Genomic DNA, 17745 nt, shown 5'->3' on the forward strand with positions numbered 1-17745 from the left:
TGGCAGAGGATGACATAAATGCAATTTTTTGAATTCTTGTGTCCTCTGCACAGCGGCCGGAAGACCTTACCGCTGTGGCGGTTCAAAAGCCAGGGGATGTGCTGCAGGGGAATGCCGCTCCTGGTCAAGGGCGGACCTCCGGGGGAACTGACCCGGGCCCTGATCAGCAACTCACCCAGGCTAGGGTTTTTGCGGAAGGCCGACACCAGGTAATACTCTTTCAGCCGTTCACTCTTCTCCACAAAGGCCCTGAAATTTTCCTTCACTTTTCTAGCGATCTGTGTCGCTGCAGGTGAAAAAGTGGTAATGAAGGGGATCATGTGGGTACCAGGGGGAGGCTTCTTGGGGTCCAGGAAGCACCTGAATTGTCTCCTGAGGAAGGTTCTAGAATACCCCCTCTTCCTCAGGGCAGCAAACAGGGTTCCAGTGGCCGTAATGAAGTCCTCCCGCCTGGTACAGATCCGGTGGAACCTCAATAATTGTGACTTGACCAGTCCCGCGTAGGTGTGTCGGGGGTGGAAACTGGTCTTGTGGAGGAGGGCATGGGTGTCAGTCTGCTTAAAGAATACCTTAATGTCCAGATGGTGGGTGGGTGGGAAATCCGGGCCCTTGAAGGTAGTGGTATCAAGGAAGTCCACCGATACAGGACTGGTGGTGGACTTGATGGTTATGTTGGGGTTGTGGGTATTGAGGGTGTGAAGGAAGACCTGGAAGTCATCCATTGAGTGCGTCCACACACCCCAAATATCGTCAAGATACCGGAAGTATTGGAAGGGCTGAATTGGGCAGGCGGCAAGGGCAGAGGTCTCCCATTCTGCCATGAATATATTCGCGTAGGCCGGGGCAAACTTTTTCCCCATGGCCGTGCCTTTTATTTGTAGGTAGAACTTTCCATTAAACTCAAAGTCATTCCTCCTAAGGTTAATGTCAAGAAGTTGGAGAAGTTCCTTCTCCGGCCTGCTGACATTACGGTATTTGTGGAAAATATTTTTTACGGCTTGGATGCCTTGGTCTATGTCAATATTGGTATATAGGCTGTCTATATCTATGGTGAATAGGAGGGACTCCTGGGGAATGACTATGTTTTTAACTGTATCTATGAAGTGATATGTATCTTTAAGGTAACTCTTATGTTTAATGGAAAGTGGGGTCAAGTAGTGGTCAATATATTCCGCCGTCCTATATGTTTCACTCCCGCAGTCGGAAACAATAGGTCTGCCAGGGGGAATTTCGTAGGGCCGGCTCCACTTCTGTGGTTCCTTATGAATTTTGGGGAGTAAATAGAACCTGCGGGGGCGGGGTTCCGGTTCCCCCAAGAGGTAAGTATGTTGTTTACTATTAATAAATCTTTTATTTAATAAATTATTGATTATTTTTTCTATCATAGGGATGGTGTCAAAGTAAATAGGGGCGGCCAGTGGGGAGTAATAGGTGGTATCGTTAAGTTGTCTGGTGCCCTCCCAGATATACTGAGCCCTATCTAGTATAACGACTGCGCTTCCCTTGTCTGCCGGTTTTAGCACTATATTGTTATTCTTTTTCAGGCTCTGGAGGGCCTCCATTTCGTCACGCGTCAAATTGGGCGCAACCGCGAGGGCGCAACCCGAAAGGCGCGACGGGTGCTCATCCGCCAGGACCAGTGTGTGGACCTCTGGATGGAGCAGACCCGGTGAAGGCTCCCACTCGGACCTCGGGGTGAAAGGTCGCGGACCGAGGGCACCCTGATGTTCGTAGAATGCTGCAATTTTAACACTTCTGTGGTATTCTTGCAGGTCATATTTGACCTGATGGTGCCAATCGGAGCTGACGCTGGTAGACGGGACGAAGGTGAGGCCTTTATTGAGAAGGGAGCGCTGTGCGGAGGTAAGTATAAAGTTTTTGGATAAGTTTACAATGTTTTTGTTGGTGTTGTTGTTGTCGTTGTTGTTGTTGTTGTGTGTGTTTGTGTCACCCCCCCGACAGGTCGGGTTTTTGGGGACGCCAGGTTTAAATGCTGAAGCCAATGCTTCAGCATATTCCTGGCCGTGTTGTCAGTCCAGTGCAGGTTGTCTCTACCTGTTGCGAACTCGTCGCTGGAGAGTGCTGGAATGAAATGGTAATTTTTGTGTATGTAATTATTGATTTGCCGGAGGTTGTCTTTGTGTTCCTCGGGCAAATTGTCAGAAAAATTGAGGAGGGGAATGAAAATTTCGGCATTAGGAAAGGTGATTTTGGCCGTCTTGAAGGCCTTTTGGAGCTGTTTGAAAGTGGTAGACTTGGGGTTTTGCTCTTTGTTGTTGATGCCGAAAGAGAGAATGACCATTTCCACCTCAGCACTGACTTTTGTTTTTTGCAGGATGGCCTCTGCATGCCGGAAGTTGGCCCCCGGGTAGCTGTCCATCTGGAGGTCCTGGAGACCGGTGGATGGAAGGCGACTAATGTTTGAGTCCCCGATCACCAGGACCTTCCTGTGAACGGACAGGTGCCAGTCCACCATCTTACGAGTCGTACTGATGTGCCTTGTAGGCCTCGTGCGCGGACTCGTTGGTGTGGCAACCTGCGCCCCGTCCGTGTCCCCTGTCGGCTGAGAAGCCGAAGTGACAGCCCTTGTCCTTTTCTGGTTTCCAGTAAAGAACGAGGACCAGCTAGCACGCGCATCCGGAGCGGACGTGTCCGGAACCGGCGTGACTGGAGGACGAATGTCTACCAAAGGCACGTCCGGCAGAGGCGCGTCCGGGAGGGGCGCGTCCAGGAGCGAGGAAGTCGAGGTAGGTGGTCTCGGTTGGCTAGAACCAAGTTGGGACCAGCTTGGAGGCGTGTCAAGGGGCAGCTGGGACCACTCTGGAGGCACGTCAAGGGGTGACGCCGGCTGCTCAGGTGAGTGGTGGGAAGTGTCTGGCTGGCCAGGCGTCCCCTGTGCATTGTCCGCTACATGGACTAGAACTGGTATGTTTTGTTCTACAGGTAGCGGTGGCGCCTCGGAGACCGCAGGAGGTACCCTGACCTCGGTCTCGACACGCAAAGGCGGACTGGGAGGCGGGGCCAGGGGAGCCTCGACAATGGAGTAGTCGGGAGGACTGCTACATGGCTCCTGGTGTCGTGTCGCTCTCTGGGGCCTAGCTGGTGCCGCAGCCAGAGAAGCAGGCGACAAAACCGGGAAGGGGACCGGGGTGACCGGTCCTCTAGGACCCGGAACCTGTTCCACCACAGGGGACCAATCCCCACCCAAAGGGTCGGTCATGGTAGACACCGTGGCGCGCGCAGGAGCGTGCGGTGCTGGAACCGGCAGGGGCAGCGGCAGCGGCATGGTGGACACCGTGGCGTGCGCAGGAGCGTGCAAGGTTGGAACCGGCAGGGGTAGCGGCAGCGGGGGCTGCACTACCTCCATCACCACTCGGGTGCTGGACGGATCCAAGTGGACCGGTGACCCCGTCTGCTGGGATCGTGACGGACTACCCCCCTCGTCCACGCCACGAACGTCCACACAGACGGAGATCACAAGACCCTCGGCCAGTCGCAGTGTCTCGGTGGTCAACCTGCGTCCCAGATGTGTCCTGGTCCAAGCCGAGGCCACCTGGAATGGGTCTCTCCAATTTTGCCCAATAAAAGCACTCAATTTGTTTATTTCCGTTTGTAGTGATTTTTTGTAATGTTCTCTTAATATTTGTACTGTTTTATGTGCCCAATTGTGTGCATTCTCTTTTATTAGGGCTTCTGTGTCCGGGTTGGTGACCGCTGGTCTGATTCCGGTCGTCAAGGTGAGTTCCATGTTAGTAATGGTCTGTGGTTGGGTATCTCTATCTACATTGATTTGGTGGTGTATGATTTTGATAATATTGTACATAGTTTTAGCTTTGATGCTAAAATCACTATCTTGATTGTTGGGATTAATTTCCCTAGAGGGATGTGTGATATTATTAATCCTGGTTATATTGGGGCGTTGACCCCGTCCAAATCCAGGATTGTCCGCTCTAAAAGTCCTCCTGGGATTGGGAGGCTCATTGTGTGCAGGTCGGAAATTAACCCTGTTTTTTTGGGGTCTATTGTGTGCAGGATGTTGGAAATATTGAGGTTTGTATCCTCTGAAAAAATTGTTTTTATTTTTTTGGAATGTGTTATGTTGATTTTCCCACCGTGGGGCACCATAACGCTGGCCACGCCGGCCGCTGTTACTCCTGTCACGAGAGGCGTTGCCCTGGCGACGTGTGTTGTTGGTGGAGTAAACATGGCGGCGTGTGTTGCGTGTGGGGTAATCGCGGCGGCGTGCGTCGCGTGTAGGGTAATCCCGGCGACGTGCGTCGCGTGTGGGGTAGTCCTGACCACGTACGTCACGTCTCTCACGCGATCGGTTGCCGTAGCGACGCGTGTCGCTGCGGAGGCGCGCCCGCTCGTCCTCCTCCTCTGCAGGATAGCCACGCAGCACCTCCGCGTAGCTCCTACGAGGCGGTTGTTGACGACGGTCCGCAAAATGATAATCTCCATCATCATAGCGGCCGTGTTGTGGTTGAGGACGAGGGGGCGGGGTGATCTCGCGCCGCGATCGCTGTTTGCGTCCGCGAGGACGGACGAGGACCCATTCCTCGTCGTTCCACGCCGCCATTTTACGACAACCGAAAGTGATATTTAATGTAAAATGGATTTTGTGTATAAAAATATAATAGGAATGAAGGTAGGTAGGTAGAAAGAAAAAATAAATTGATAGAAAAGAAATAAAATAGAAAGACTCCGGCGCGTTTCAGTGACGTCACGTCAGCGCAAACCGGATGTCTTTCGAAAAAAACCACAGAAGAAGAAGACCAGCTTCTTCGAAGAAAAAAGAATATAAAGAAAATAAACAACTAAGGGCGGTGCTATGCAGCACGATAAAAGACTCCAAGGTAAGGAGTGGAATAAATTAAATTAGATAATTAAGGTGTAAAAACTGAACGTAAAAGAGCGAATTGTCGGCGGACTTTTCGCCTCGTGGGAGAAGTTCCGCACGGTGACAAACAAAAGAGAGAGGAAGGGTAGAGGAAAGATAGTAAAAAGGTGAAAAATAATATTATATTGCAAGTCTTGTAAATGCAACGTTTCGGCACGAATGTGCCTTCTTCAGGCAAAGACTTGCTAATTGGAATAAGAAATGAAAAAGTCGGCTAGTGTGCAATGAGAGCGATGTTGCTCGTTCGGTGGTTGGCTGTCGAATGAGGCTGATTGGCTGCTGAGAGTGAGGTGGAGTCGTAGCTGGCAAAATTTTAAACAAGAAAGTTTTTAGAGAAACAAACTGCTCAGCTAAACTCATCCATGCAGCAATAATTGGCACCCAATGACAGCATTGACCATGTATATGGTATATTTTCTTATTATTATTAATAGTGAATAAATAAATAAAATAAAATAAAATAAAATAGGCAAAAATAGGAAATAATAAGATAAAAATAAAGAAAATTCACTATTAAATGCACAATAAAACTGAGCCGAGAAAAACGTTAATTGTGACTCCAAGTGGAGTTCAAACAAGTCCAAAATATTTTTTTGGAGAAATTTTTTAAGTTTTTTAGTATTTTTTTGTATTTTTGTTAAGTTTTTTGATTTTTTTGGAGATTTTAAGTATTTTTGTATTTTTTTGGTATTTTTTCAGGTCGTTGGAGTACCAGGACATCCGGAGCACTCCCTGCGCCGGATACGTCCGTGTTGCTAGGTCCATGACCCTGTAACCAAGGTAAGTATTTTAGTATTGTTTCTGTCTTTTTTCAGTCGTTGGAGTAAAGGACAACGTCCGTTACCCAAGGTGAGAGACATGACAATAGAGGTAAGTGTTTTTGATGTTGTTGTAATATGTTCTTTCTTTCATTTTGTTGTTGTTTTTTACAGGTAAGGGTTAGGGTTAGGGTTAGGGTTAGGGTTAGGGTTGGGGTTGGGGTTGGGGTTAGGGTTAGAGTTAGGAGTTAGGTTTGTGGTTGGGGTTGGGGTTAGGGTTAGGAGAGAGAGAGAGTGAGATAGAGAGAGAGAGAGAGAGAGAGAGAGAGAGAGAGAGAGAGAGAGAGAGAGTGAGTGAGAGAGAGAGAGAGAGAGTGAGATGAGAGAGAGAGTAAAGGTTAGGTTTAGGAGAGGAGAGAGTAAAGGTTAGGTTTAGGAGAGGAGAGGGAGAGGGATAGAGAGAGAGAGAGTGTGAAAAAAAGAAAAGAGAGAAGAGGAGGGTGTGCTCGCTCCATCACAACCTGTCCAGGCGACGCCAAGCCGAACGATGGCCACCCCAAGGACCCTGGAAGAAATCGAATCGGGGCTTTAAATGAAGTGACAAACACATGCGGATAATATCCAGCGACGCGCGTTTCGGCCTTTCAGGCCTCGTCAGGCTGGCTGGGCCACGCCCACTGGAGCTCTTCTCCTTCTCCAGTGGGTAAAGGGTGCTTCCTTGAAACCCCGTGGTCGAGACGGCTTCCCTATGTGTCCTCGGGCAGGAGGGTATCTCATGAACTGCCGGAGAGGGAATGAGCCTGGGCTCCAAATGGAGGAGGTTATATAGTGTGCTGCAGTGGGCGTGGCTAGTGCTCACAACTACAGCGGAGTCAAAAGACTCTCAAAATAACATCCTACATATGTGAAGCGTCAAATCGACATATTATGTGCAACACATAGTGGACAAACACGCCGTGGACTAGCGGAATGTTTGAGTTAGGGTTAGGGTTAGGGTTAGGGTTAGGGTTAGGGTTAGGGTTAGGGTTGGGGTTGGGGTTGGGGTTAGGGTTAGAGTTAGGAGTTAGGGTTAGGTATAAAGAGAAGGAGAGATGGGTAGGTGTTAGGTGTAAAGAAAAGAGAGATGGGTAGGTTTTAGGAGTGAAAAAGGAGAGTGGTTAGGGTAAGGGGTGGGGGAAGGGCGATAAAAGAGTGTAAAAAAGAATATAAGAGGGGTGTGCACGGTCCGTCTATGGCCCAGCGGGCTCGCACTCACGCCTCATTGAGGCCCCCCGGATGTCTAGTGCCCAATTTGGTCATCCACAGGCGTTCGGCGTGTCGCCGTTGGCCTGCACTCCATTTGGAGTCGTGCTGGATGACACAAACCCGGACAGAAGCCCACCCGTGCCGGAGGAAGTGTTGCACCAGGTGGGTGGTGGTGTTCTTCTGTCGAGTAATGTTGTGTCTATGTTGGTGGAAACGGGTGGCGATGGTGTTTCCCGTCTCCCCAACATACAGGGCGTGGCAACGCTGGCATCGGATGACGTAAACGCAGTTTTTTGTGCGTGCGTCCCCCCTGCATAGGGGCCGGAAGACCCTCCCGTTGTGGCGGTTAAGTAGCCACGGGATGTGTCTGAAGGGGACGCTGCTCCGAGTCGGGGGAGGATCTCTCGTGGAGGGGACCCGAGCCCTGACCAGCAGATCGCACAGGTTGGGATTCTTACGGTATGCTGACACCAAATAATGTTTTTGGAGCCTGCCACTATTATCCACAAAGTCTTTAAAGTTTTGTTTGACTCTTCTAGCTACCTGTACCGCCGCAGGTGAGAAGGTCGTGATCAGGGGGATCATGGACTCACCAGGGGGAGGCTTCTTGGGGTCCAAGAAGCACCTGAACTGTCTCCTGAGGAAGGATCTCGAATATCCCCTCTTCCTCAGGGCCGTGAACAGGGCTCCCGTGGCCGTGACGAAGTCCTCCCGCCTGGTGCAGATCCGGTGGAATCTTAGCAGCTGGGACTTGACCAGTCCCGCGTAGGTATGTCGGGGGTGGAAACTGGTCTTGTGGAGGAGGGCGTGGGTGTCAGTCTGTTTGAAAAAAACCTTTATGTCCAGATTGTGAGTGGAGGGGAAGTCTGGACCTTTGTATGTGGTGGTGTCCAAGAAATCCACCGACATGGGGCTGGTGGTGGACTTGATAGTGATACTGGGGTTGTGAGTATTGAGGGTGTGGCGGAACACCTCAAACTCCTCTACGGAGTGGGCCCATACCCCCCAGATATCATCGAGGTACCGTAAGTAATGCAGGGGCTTAATCGGGCACGCTGCGAGGGCGGAGGTCTCCCATTCCGCCATAAAAATATTGGCGTATGCCGGGGCAAATTTCTTCCCCATGGCTGTCCCTTTAATCTGGAGGAAGAACTTCCCATTAAATTCGAAGTCGTTCCTCCTTAAATTTATGTCGAGCAGCTGCAGGAGTTCTTTGTCCGGCCTGCTAATGTCTCGATATTTGCCAAATATATTTTTTACGGCTTGGATGCCCTGTTCAATGTCTATGTTTGTGTATAAACTGTCTATATCAATTGTGAACAGAATGGCCTCTTGGGGAATGGTCAGATTTTTAATTTTTTCTATAAAATCATATGTGTCTTTCAAATAACTATTGTGTTTGATGGAAAGTGGCGTTAAATAAAAATCAATAAATTCTGCCGTCCTGTAGGTTTCGCTCCCACAGTCGGAAACTATGGGCCTGCCCGGGGGTATGACATGGGGCTGGTTAGGGTTAGGGTTAGGGTTAGGGTTAGGGTTAGGGTTAGGGTTAGGGTTAGGGTTGGGGTTGGGGTTGGGGTTAGGGTTAGAGTTAGGAGTTAGGGTTAGGTATAAAGAGAAGGAGAGATGGGTAGGTGTTAGGTATAAAGAAAAGAGAGATGGGTAGGTTTTAGGAGTGAAAAAGGAGAGTGGTTAGGGTTAGGGTAAGGGGTGGGGGAAGGGCGATAAAAGAGTGTAAAAAAGAATATAAGAGGGGTGTGCACGGTCCGTCTATGGCCCAGCGGGCTCGCACTCACGCCTCATTGAGGCCCCCCGGATGTTTGGTCCCCAACTTTGTGATCCACAGGCGTTCGGCACGCTTCCGTTGGGCCACACTCCATCTCGCGTTGGTCTGCACAACGCACACCCGAACAGAAGTCCACCCGTGCCGGATAAAATGTTGTACCAGGTAGGTGGTAGTGTTCTTCTGTCGGATGATGTTGTACTTATGTTGGTGAAACCGGGTGGCGATGGTGTTACCCGTCTCACCAACATACATGGCATGACATCGCTGGCAGAGGATGACATAGATGCAGTTTTTTGAATGTTTGTGTCCTCTGCACAGCGGCCGGAAGACTTTACCGCTGTGGCGGTTCAAAAGCCAGGGGATGTGCTGTAGGGGAATGTTGCTCCTGGTTAAGGGCGGATTCCCGGGGGGACTGACTCGGGCCCTGATCAGCAACTCACCCAAGCTAGGATTTTTGCGGAACGCCGACACCAGGTAATATTCTTTCAGTCGTTCACTCTTCTCCACGAAGGTCCTGAAATTTTCCTTCACTTTTCTAGCGATATGTGTCGCTGCCGGTGAAAAAGTGGTAATGAAGGGGATCATATGTGTACCAAGGGGAGGCTTCTTCGGGTCCAGGAAACACCTGAATTGTCTCCTGAGGAAGGTTCTAGAATACCCCCTCTTCCTCAGGGCGGAAAACAGGGTTCCAGTGGCCGTAATGAAGTCCTCCCGCCTGGTACAGATCCGGTGGAACCTTAACAATTGTGACTTGACCAGTCCCGCGTAGGTGTGTCGGGGGTGGAAACTGGTCTTATGGAGGAGGGCATGGGTGTCAGTCTGTTTGAAAAAGACCTTAATGTCCAAATGGTGGGTGGATGGGAAGTCCGGGCCCTTGAAGGTAGTGGTATCAAGGAAGTCCACCGATACAGGACTGGTGGTGGACTTGATGGTTATGTTGGGGTTGTGGGTGTTGAGAGTGTGGAGGAAGACCTGGAAGTCATCCAATGAGTGCGTCCACACACCCCAGATATCGTCGAGGTACCGGAAATATTTGAAGGGCTGAATTGGGCAGGCAGCGAGGGCCGAGGTCTCCCATTCTGCCATAAATATATTTGCGTAGGCCGGGGCAAACTTTTTCCCCATGGCCGTGCCTTTTATTTGTAAGTAGAACTTTCCATTAAACTCGAAGTCATTCCTCCTCAGGTTGATTTCGAGCAGTTGCAGGAGTTCCTTCTCCGGCCTGCTAACATCTCTGTATTTATGGAAAATGTTTTTGACGGCTTGGATGCCCTGTTGTATATCTATATTGGTGTAGAGGCTATCTATATCTATTGTGAATAAAATAGATTCCTGGGGAATGACTATGTTTTTTACTGTATCGATAAAGTGGTATGTATCTTTAAGATAACTCTGGTGTTTAATGGAAAGTGGGGTCAAGTAGTGGTCAATATATTCGGCCGTCCTATAAGTTTCACTCCCGCAGTCGGAAACAATAGGTCTGCCAGGGGGAATTTCGTAGGGCCGGCTCCACTTCTGTGGTTCCTTATGAATTTTGGGCAGTAAATAGAATCTGCGGGGACGGGGTTCCGGTTCACCCAGGAGGTAAGTATGTTGTTTACTATTGATGAACCTTTTATTTAATAAATTATTAATTATTTTTTCTATCATAGGGATAGTGTCAAAGTAAATAGGGGCGGCCAATGGGGAGTAATAGGTGGTATCGTTAAGTTGTCTGGTGCCCTCCCAGATATACTGAGCCCTGTCGAAAATAACGACTGCGCTTCCCTTGTCTGCCGGTTTTAAAACTATGTTGTTATTCTTTTTCAGACTATGGAGGGCCTCCATTTCGTCTCGCGTCAAATTAGGCGCAACCGCGAGGGCGCAACCCGAAAGGAGCGACGGGTGCTCATCCGCCAGGACCAGTTTGTGGACCTCTGGATGTAGCAGACCCGGTGAAGGTTCCCACTCGGACCTCGGGGTGAAAGGTCGCGGACCGAGGGCACCCTGATGTTCGTAGAATGCTGCAATTTTAACACTTCTGTGGTATTCTTGTAGGTCAAATTTGACCTGATGGTGCCAATCGGAGCTGACGCTAGTGGACGGGACGAAGGTGAGGCCTTTATCGAGGAGGGAGCGCTGTGCGGAGGTAAGTATGAAGTTTTTGGAAAGGTTTACAATGTTTTTGTTGGTGTTGTTGTTGTCGTCGTTGTTGTTGTTGTGTTTGTTTGTGTCACCCCCCCGACAGGTCGGGTTTTTGGGGACGCCAGGTTTAAATGTTGAAGCCAATGCTTCAGCATATTCCTGGCCGTGTTGTCGGTCCAGTGCAGGTTGTCTCTGCCTGTTGCGAACTCGTCGCTGGAAAGTGCTGGAATGAAATGGTAATTTTTGTGGATGTAATTATTGATTTGCCGGAGGTTGTCTTTGTGTTCCTCGGGCAAATTGTCAGAAAAGTTGAGGAGGGGAATGAAAATCTCGGCATTAGGAAAGGTGATTTTGGCCGTCTTGAAGGCCCTCTGGAGCTGCTTAAAAGTGGTAGACTTGGGGTTTTGCTCTTTGTTGTTGATGCCGAAAGATAGAATGACCATTTCCACCTCAGCACTGACTTTTGTTTTTTGCAGGATGGCCTCTGCATGCCGGAAGTTGGCCCCCGGGTAACTGTCCATCTGGAGGTCCTGGAGACCGGTGGATGGAAGGCGACTAATGTTTGAGTCCCCGATCACCAGGACCTTCCTGTGAACGGACAGGTGCCAGTCCACCATCTTACGAGTCGTACTGATGTGCCTTGTAGGCCTCGTGCGCGGACTCGTTGGCGTGGCAACCTGCGCCCCGTCCGTGTCCCCTGTCGGCTGAGAAGCCGAAGTGACAGCCCTTGTCCTTTTCTGGTTTCCAGTAAAGAACGAGGACCAGCTAGCACGCGCATCCGGAGCGGACGTGTCCGGAACCGGCGTGACTGGAGGACGAATGTCTACCAAAGGCACGTCCGGCAGAGGCGCGTCCGGGAGGGGCGCGTCCAGGAGCGAGGAAGTCGAGGTAGGTGGTCTCGGTTGGCTAGAACCAAGTTGGGACCAGCTTGGAGGCGTGTCAAGGGGCAGCTGGGACCACTCTGGAGGCACGTCAAGGGGTGACGCGGGCCGCTCAGGTGAGTGGTGGGAAGTGTCTGGCTGGCCAGGTGTGCCCTGTGCATTGTCCGCTACATGGACTAGAGCTGGTATGTTTTGTTCCACAGGTAGCGGTGGAGCCTCGGAGACTGCAGGAGGGACCCTGACCTCGGTCTCGGCACGCAAAGGCGGACCGGGAGGCGGGACCAGGGGAGCCTCGACAATGGAGTAGTCGGGAGGACTGCTACATGGCTCCTGGTGTCGTGTCGCTCTCTGGGGCCTAGCTGACGCCTCAGCCAGAGAAGCAGGCGACAGAACCGGGAAGGGGACCGGGGTAACCGGTCCTCTTGGACCCGGAACCTGTTCCACCACAGGGGACCAATCTCCGCCCAAAGGGTCGGTCATGGTAGACACCGTGGCGCGCGCAGGAGCGTGCAGTGTTGGAACCGGCAGCGGCAGCGGCAGCGGTATGGTGGACACCGTGGCGTGCGCAGGAGCGTGCAAGGTTGGCACCGGCAGGGGCAGCGGCAGCGGGGGCTGCACTACCTCCATCACCACTCGGGTGCTGGACGGATCCAAGTGGACTGGTGACCCCGTCTGCTGGGATCGTGACGGACTACCCCCCTCGTCCACGCCACGAACGTCAACACAGACGGAGATCACCAGACCCTCGGCGAGCCGCAGTGTCTCGGTGGTCAACCTGCGTCCCAGATGTGTCCTGGTCCAAGCCGAGGCCACCTGGAATGGGTCTCTCCAATTTTGCCCAATAAAAGCACTCAATTTGTTGATTTCCGTTTCTAGTGATTTTTTGTAATGTTCTCTTAATATTTGTACTGTTTTTTGTGCCCAATTGTGTGCATTCTCTTTTATTAAGGCTTCTGTGTCCGGGTTGGTGACCGCTGGTCTAATTCCGGTCGTCAAGGTGAGTTCCATATTGGTTATGGTCTTTGGCTGGGTATCTCTATCTACATTGATTTGGTGGTGTATGATTTTGATGATATTGTACATAGTTTTAGCTTTGATGCTAAAATCACTATCTTGATTGTTGGGATTAATTTCCCTAGAGGGACGTGTGATATTATTATTCCTGGTTATATTGGGGCGTTGACCCCGTCCAAATCCAGGATTGTCCGCTCTAAAAGTCCTCCTGGGATTGGGAGGCTCATTGTGTGCAGGTCGGAAATTAACCCTGTTTTTTTGGGGTCTATTGTGTACAGGATGTTGGAAATATTGAGGTTTGTATCCTCTGAAAAAATTGTTTTTATTTTTTTGGAATGTGTTATGTTGATTTTCCCACCGTGGGGCACCAAAACGCTGGCCACGCCGGCCGCTGTTACTCCTGTCACGAGAGGCGTTGCCCTGGCGACGTGTGTTGTTGGTGGAGTAAACATGGCGGCGTGCGTTGCGCGTGGGGTAATCGCGGCGACGTGCGTCGCGTGTAGGGTAGTCCCGGCGACGTGCGTCGCGTGTGGGGTAGTCCTGACCACGTACGTCACGTCTCTCACGCGATCGGTTGCCGTAGCGACGCGTGTCGCTGCGGAGGCGCGCCCGCTCGTCCTCCTCCTCTGCAGGATAGCCACGCAGCACCTCCGCGTAGCTCCTACGAGGCGGTTGTTGACGACGGTCCGCAAAATGATAATCTCCATCATCATAGCGGCCGTGTTGTGGTTGAGGACGAGGGGGCGGGGTGATCTCGCGCCGCGATCGCTGTTTACGTCCGCGAGGACGGACGAGGACCCATTCCTCGTCATGCCACGCCGCCATTTTTCGACAACCGAAAGTGATATTTAATGTAAAATGGATTTTGTGTATAAAAATATAGTAGGAATGAAGGTAGGTAGGTAGAAAGAAAAAATAAATTGATAGAAAAGAAATAAAATAGAAAGACTCCGGCGCGTTTCAGTGACGTCACGTCAGCGCAAACCGGATGTCTTTCGAAAAAAACCACAGAAGAAGAAGACCAGCTTCTTCGAAGGAAAAATAATATAAAGAAAATAAACAACTAAGGGCGGTTCTATACAGAACGATGGAAAACTCCAAGGTAAGGAGTTGAATAAATTAAATTAAATAATTAAGGCGTATAAAATGAACGTAAATAGAGCGAATTATCGACGGACTTTTCGCCTCGTGGGAAAAGTTCCGCACGGCCACAAACAAAAAGAGAGAGGGAGGGTAGAGGAAAGATAGTCAAAAGGTGAAAAATAATGTATGGCAAGTCTTATAAATGCAACGTTTCGGCACGAATGTGCCTTCTTCAGGCAAGACTTGCTAAATGGAATAGAAATTAAAGAGTCGGCTAGTGTGCAGTGAGAGCGATGTTGCTCGTTCGGTGGTTGGCTGTAGACTGAGGCTGATTGGCTGCTGAGAGTGAGGTGGAGTCGTAGCTGGCCAAATTTTTAAACACGAAAGTTTTTAGAGAAACAAACTGCTCAGCTAAACTCATCCATGCAGCAATAATTGGCACCCAATGACAGCATTGACCATGTAAATGGTATATTTTCTTATTATTATTAATAGTGAATAAATAAATAAAATAAAATAAAATAAAAATAAAATAGGCAAAAATAGGAAATAATAAGATAAAAATAAAGAAAATTCACTATTAATAGCACAATAAAACTGAGCCGAGAAAAACGGTAATTGTGACTCCAAACGGAGTTCGAACAAGTCCAAAATATTTTTTTGGAGAAATTTTTTAAGGTTTTTTAGTATTTTTTTGTATTTTTGTTAGGTTTTTTGATTTTTTTGGAGATTTTAAGTATTTTTGTATTTTTTTGTATTTTTTCAGGTCGTTGGAGAACAAGGACATCCGGAGCACTCCCTGCGCCGGATACGTCCGTGTTGCTAGGTCCATGACCCTGTAACCAAGGTAAGTATTTTAGTATTGTTTCTGTCTTTTTTCAGTCGTTGGAGTAAAGGACAACGTCCGTTACCCAAGGTGAGAGACATGACAATAGAGGTAAGTGTTTTTGATGTTGTTATAATATGTTCTTTCTTTCATTTTGTTGTTGTTTTTTTTACAGGTACTCGTGGGAAGACGAGGACTACCGGGGCATCCCTTGCACCAGAGACATCCGGATTCCCAGGTGAGTAGTGAGGTAAGTATTGTTATGAGCAATGATGTGTGTGTTGGTGCGGATGAGGGGTGAAACCAGGAGGGTCCCCAATGGGCGGAGCGCGAGCCGTGTGTGGACCAGAGGCACAGGCGGGTTAGGGTTGGGGTTGGGGTTGGGGTTAGGGTTAGAGTTAGGAGTTAGGGTTAGGTATAAAGAGAAGGAGAGATGGGTAGGTGTTAGGTATAAAGAAAAGAGAGATGGGTAGGTTTTAGGAGTGAAAAAGGAGAGTGGTTAGGGTTAGGGTAAGGGGTGGGGGAAGGGCGATAAAAGAGTGTAAAAAAGAATATAAGAGGGGTGTGCACGGTCCGTCTATGGCCCAGCGGGCTCGCACTCACGCCTCATTGAGGCCCCCCGGATGTTTGGTCCCCAACTTTGTGATCCACAGGCGTTCGGCACGCTTCCGTTGGGCCACACTCCATCTCGCGTTGGTCTGCACAACGCACACCCGAACAGAAGTCCACCCGTGCCGGATAAAATGTTGTACCAGGTAGGTGGTAGTGTTCTTCTGTCGGATGATGTTGTACTTATGTTGGTGAAACCGGGTGGCGATGGTGTTACCCGTCTCACCAACATACATGGCATGACATCGCTGGCAGAGGATGACATAGATGCAGTTTTTTGAATGTTTGTGTCCTCTGCACAGCGGCCGGAAGACTTTACCGCTGTGGCGGTTCAAAAGCCAGGGGATGTGCTGTAGGGGAATGTTGCTCCTGGTTAAGGGCGGATTCCCGGGGGGACTGACTCGGGCCCTGATCAGCAACTCACCCAAGCTAGGATTTTTGCGGAACGCCGACACCAGGTAATATTCTTTCAGTCGTTCACTCTTCTCCACGAAGGTCCTGAAATTTTCCTTCACTTTTCTAGCGATATGTGTCGCTGCCGGTGAAAAAGTGGTAATGAAGGGGATCATATGTGTACCAAGGGGAGGCTTCTTCGGGTCCAGGAAACACCTGAATTGTCTCCTGAGGAAGGTTCTAGAATACCCCCTCTTCCTCAGGGCGGAAAACAGGGTTCCAGTGGCCGTAATGAAGTCCTCCCGCCTGGTACAGATCCGGTGGAACCTTAACAATTGTGACTTGACCAGTCCCGCGTAGGTGTGTCGGGGGTGGAAACTGGTCTTATGGAGGAGGGCATGGGTGTCAGTCTGTTTGAAAAAGACCTTAATGTCCAAATGGTGGGTGGATGGGAAGTCCGGGCCCTTGAAGGTAGTGGTATCAAGGAAGTCCACCGATACAGGACTGGTGGTGGACTTGATGGTTATGTTGGGGTTGTGGGTGTTGAGAGTGTGGAGGAAGACCTGGAAGTCATCCAATGAGTGCGTCCACACACCCCAGATATCGTCGAGGTACCGGAAATATTTGAAGGGCTGAATTGGGCAGGCAGCGAGGGCCGAGGTCTCCCATTCTGCCATAAATATATTTGCGTAGGCCGGGGCAAACTTTTTCCCCATGGCCGTGCCTTTTATTTGTAAGTAGAACTTTCCATTAAACTCGAAGTCATTCCTCCTCAGGTTGATTTCGAGCAGTTGCAGGAGTTCCTTCTCCGGCCTGCTAACATCTCTGTATTTATGGAAAATGTTTTTGACGGCTTGGATGCCCTGTTGTATATCTATATTGGTGTAGAGGCTATCTATATCTATTGTGAATAAAATAGATTCCTGGGGAATGACTATGTTTTTTACTGTATCGATAAAGTGGTATGTATCTTTAAGATAACTCTGGTGTTTAATGGAAAGTGGGGTCAAGTAGTGGTCAATATATTCGGCCGTCCTATAAGTTTCACTCCCGCAGTCGGAAACAATAGGTCTGCCAGGGGGAATTTCGTAGGGCCGGCTCCACTTCTGTGGTTCCTTATGAATTTTGGGCAGTAAATAGAATCTGCGGGGACGGGGTTCCGGTTCACCCAGGAGGTAAGTATGTTGTTTACTATTGATGAACCTTTTATTTAATAAATTATTAATTATTTTTTCTATCATAGGGATAGTGTCAAAGTAAATAGGGGCGGCCAATGGGGAGTAATAGGTGGTATCGTTAAGTTGTCTGGTGCCCTCCCAGATATACTGAGCCCTGTCGAAAATAACGACTGCGCTTCCCTTGTCTGCCGGTTTTAAAACTATGTTGTTATTCTTTTTCAGACTATGGAGGGCCTCCATTTCGTCTCGCGTCAAATTAGGCGCAACCGCGAGGGCGCAACCCGAAAGGAGCGACGGGTGCTCATCCGCCAGGACCAGTTTGTGGACCTCTGGATGTAGCAGACCCGGTGAAGGTTCCCACTCGGACCTCGGGGTGAAAGGTCGCGGACCGAGGGCACCCTGATGTTCGTAGAATGCTGCAATTTTAACACTTCTGTGGTATTCTTGTAGGTCAAATTTGACCTGATGGTGCCAATCGGAGCTGACGCTAGTGGACGGGACGAAGGTGAGGCCTTTATCGAGGAGGGAGCGCTGTGCGGAGGTAAGTATGAAGTTTTTGGAAAGGTTTACAATGTTTTTGTTGGTGTTGTTGTTGTCGTCGTTGTTGTTGTTGTGTTTGTTTGTGTCACCCCCCCGACAGGTCGGGTTTTTGGGGACGCCAGGTTTAAATGTTGAAGCCAATGCTTCAGCATATTCCTGGCCGTGTTGTCGGTCCAGTGCAGGTTGTCTCTGCCTGTTGCGAACTCGTCGCTGGAAAGTGCTGGAATGAAATGGTAATTTTTGTGGATGTAATTATTGATTTGCCGGAGGTTGTCTTTGTGTTCCTCGGGCAAATTGTCAGAAAAGTTGAGGAGGGGAATGAAAATCTCGGCATTAGGAAAGGTGATTTTGGCCGTCTTGAAGGCCCTCTGGAGCTGCTTAAAAGTGGTAGACTTGGGGTTTTGCTCT

The 17745-nt window shown here is 49.7% G+C and overlaps 1 long non-coding RNA gene across 2 annotated transcripts; it reads left to right on the forward strand.

Annotated features, from left to right (window-relative positions):
* The first annotated feature begins 53 nt into the window (after positions 1–53).
* LOC133565002 (uncharacterized) lies at positions 54–2843 on the forward strand. Of its 2 annotated transcripts, XR_009809408.1 has the most exons (4): positions 54–209; positions 1545–1702; positions 1773–2095; positions 2336–2843. It is a non-coding gene; the product is annotated as an uncharacterized LOC133565002 (long non-coding RNA). The 2 variants fall into 2 exon arrangements; XR_009809407.1 differs by having other exon boundaries at positions 62–1702.
* Positions 2844–17745: the final 14902 nt, after the last annotated feature.

Source organism: Nerophis ophidion, linkage group LG13 (genome assembly GCF_033978795.1).
Source record: "Nerophis ophidion isolate RoL-2023_Sa linkage group LG13, RoL_Noph_v1.0, whole genome shotgun sequence".
Classification (NCBI taxonomy): Eukaryota; Metazoa; Chordata; class Actinopteri; order Syngnathiformes; family Syngnathidae; genus Nerophis; species Nerophis ophidion.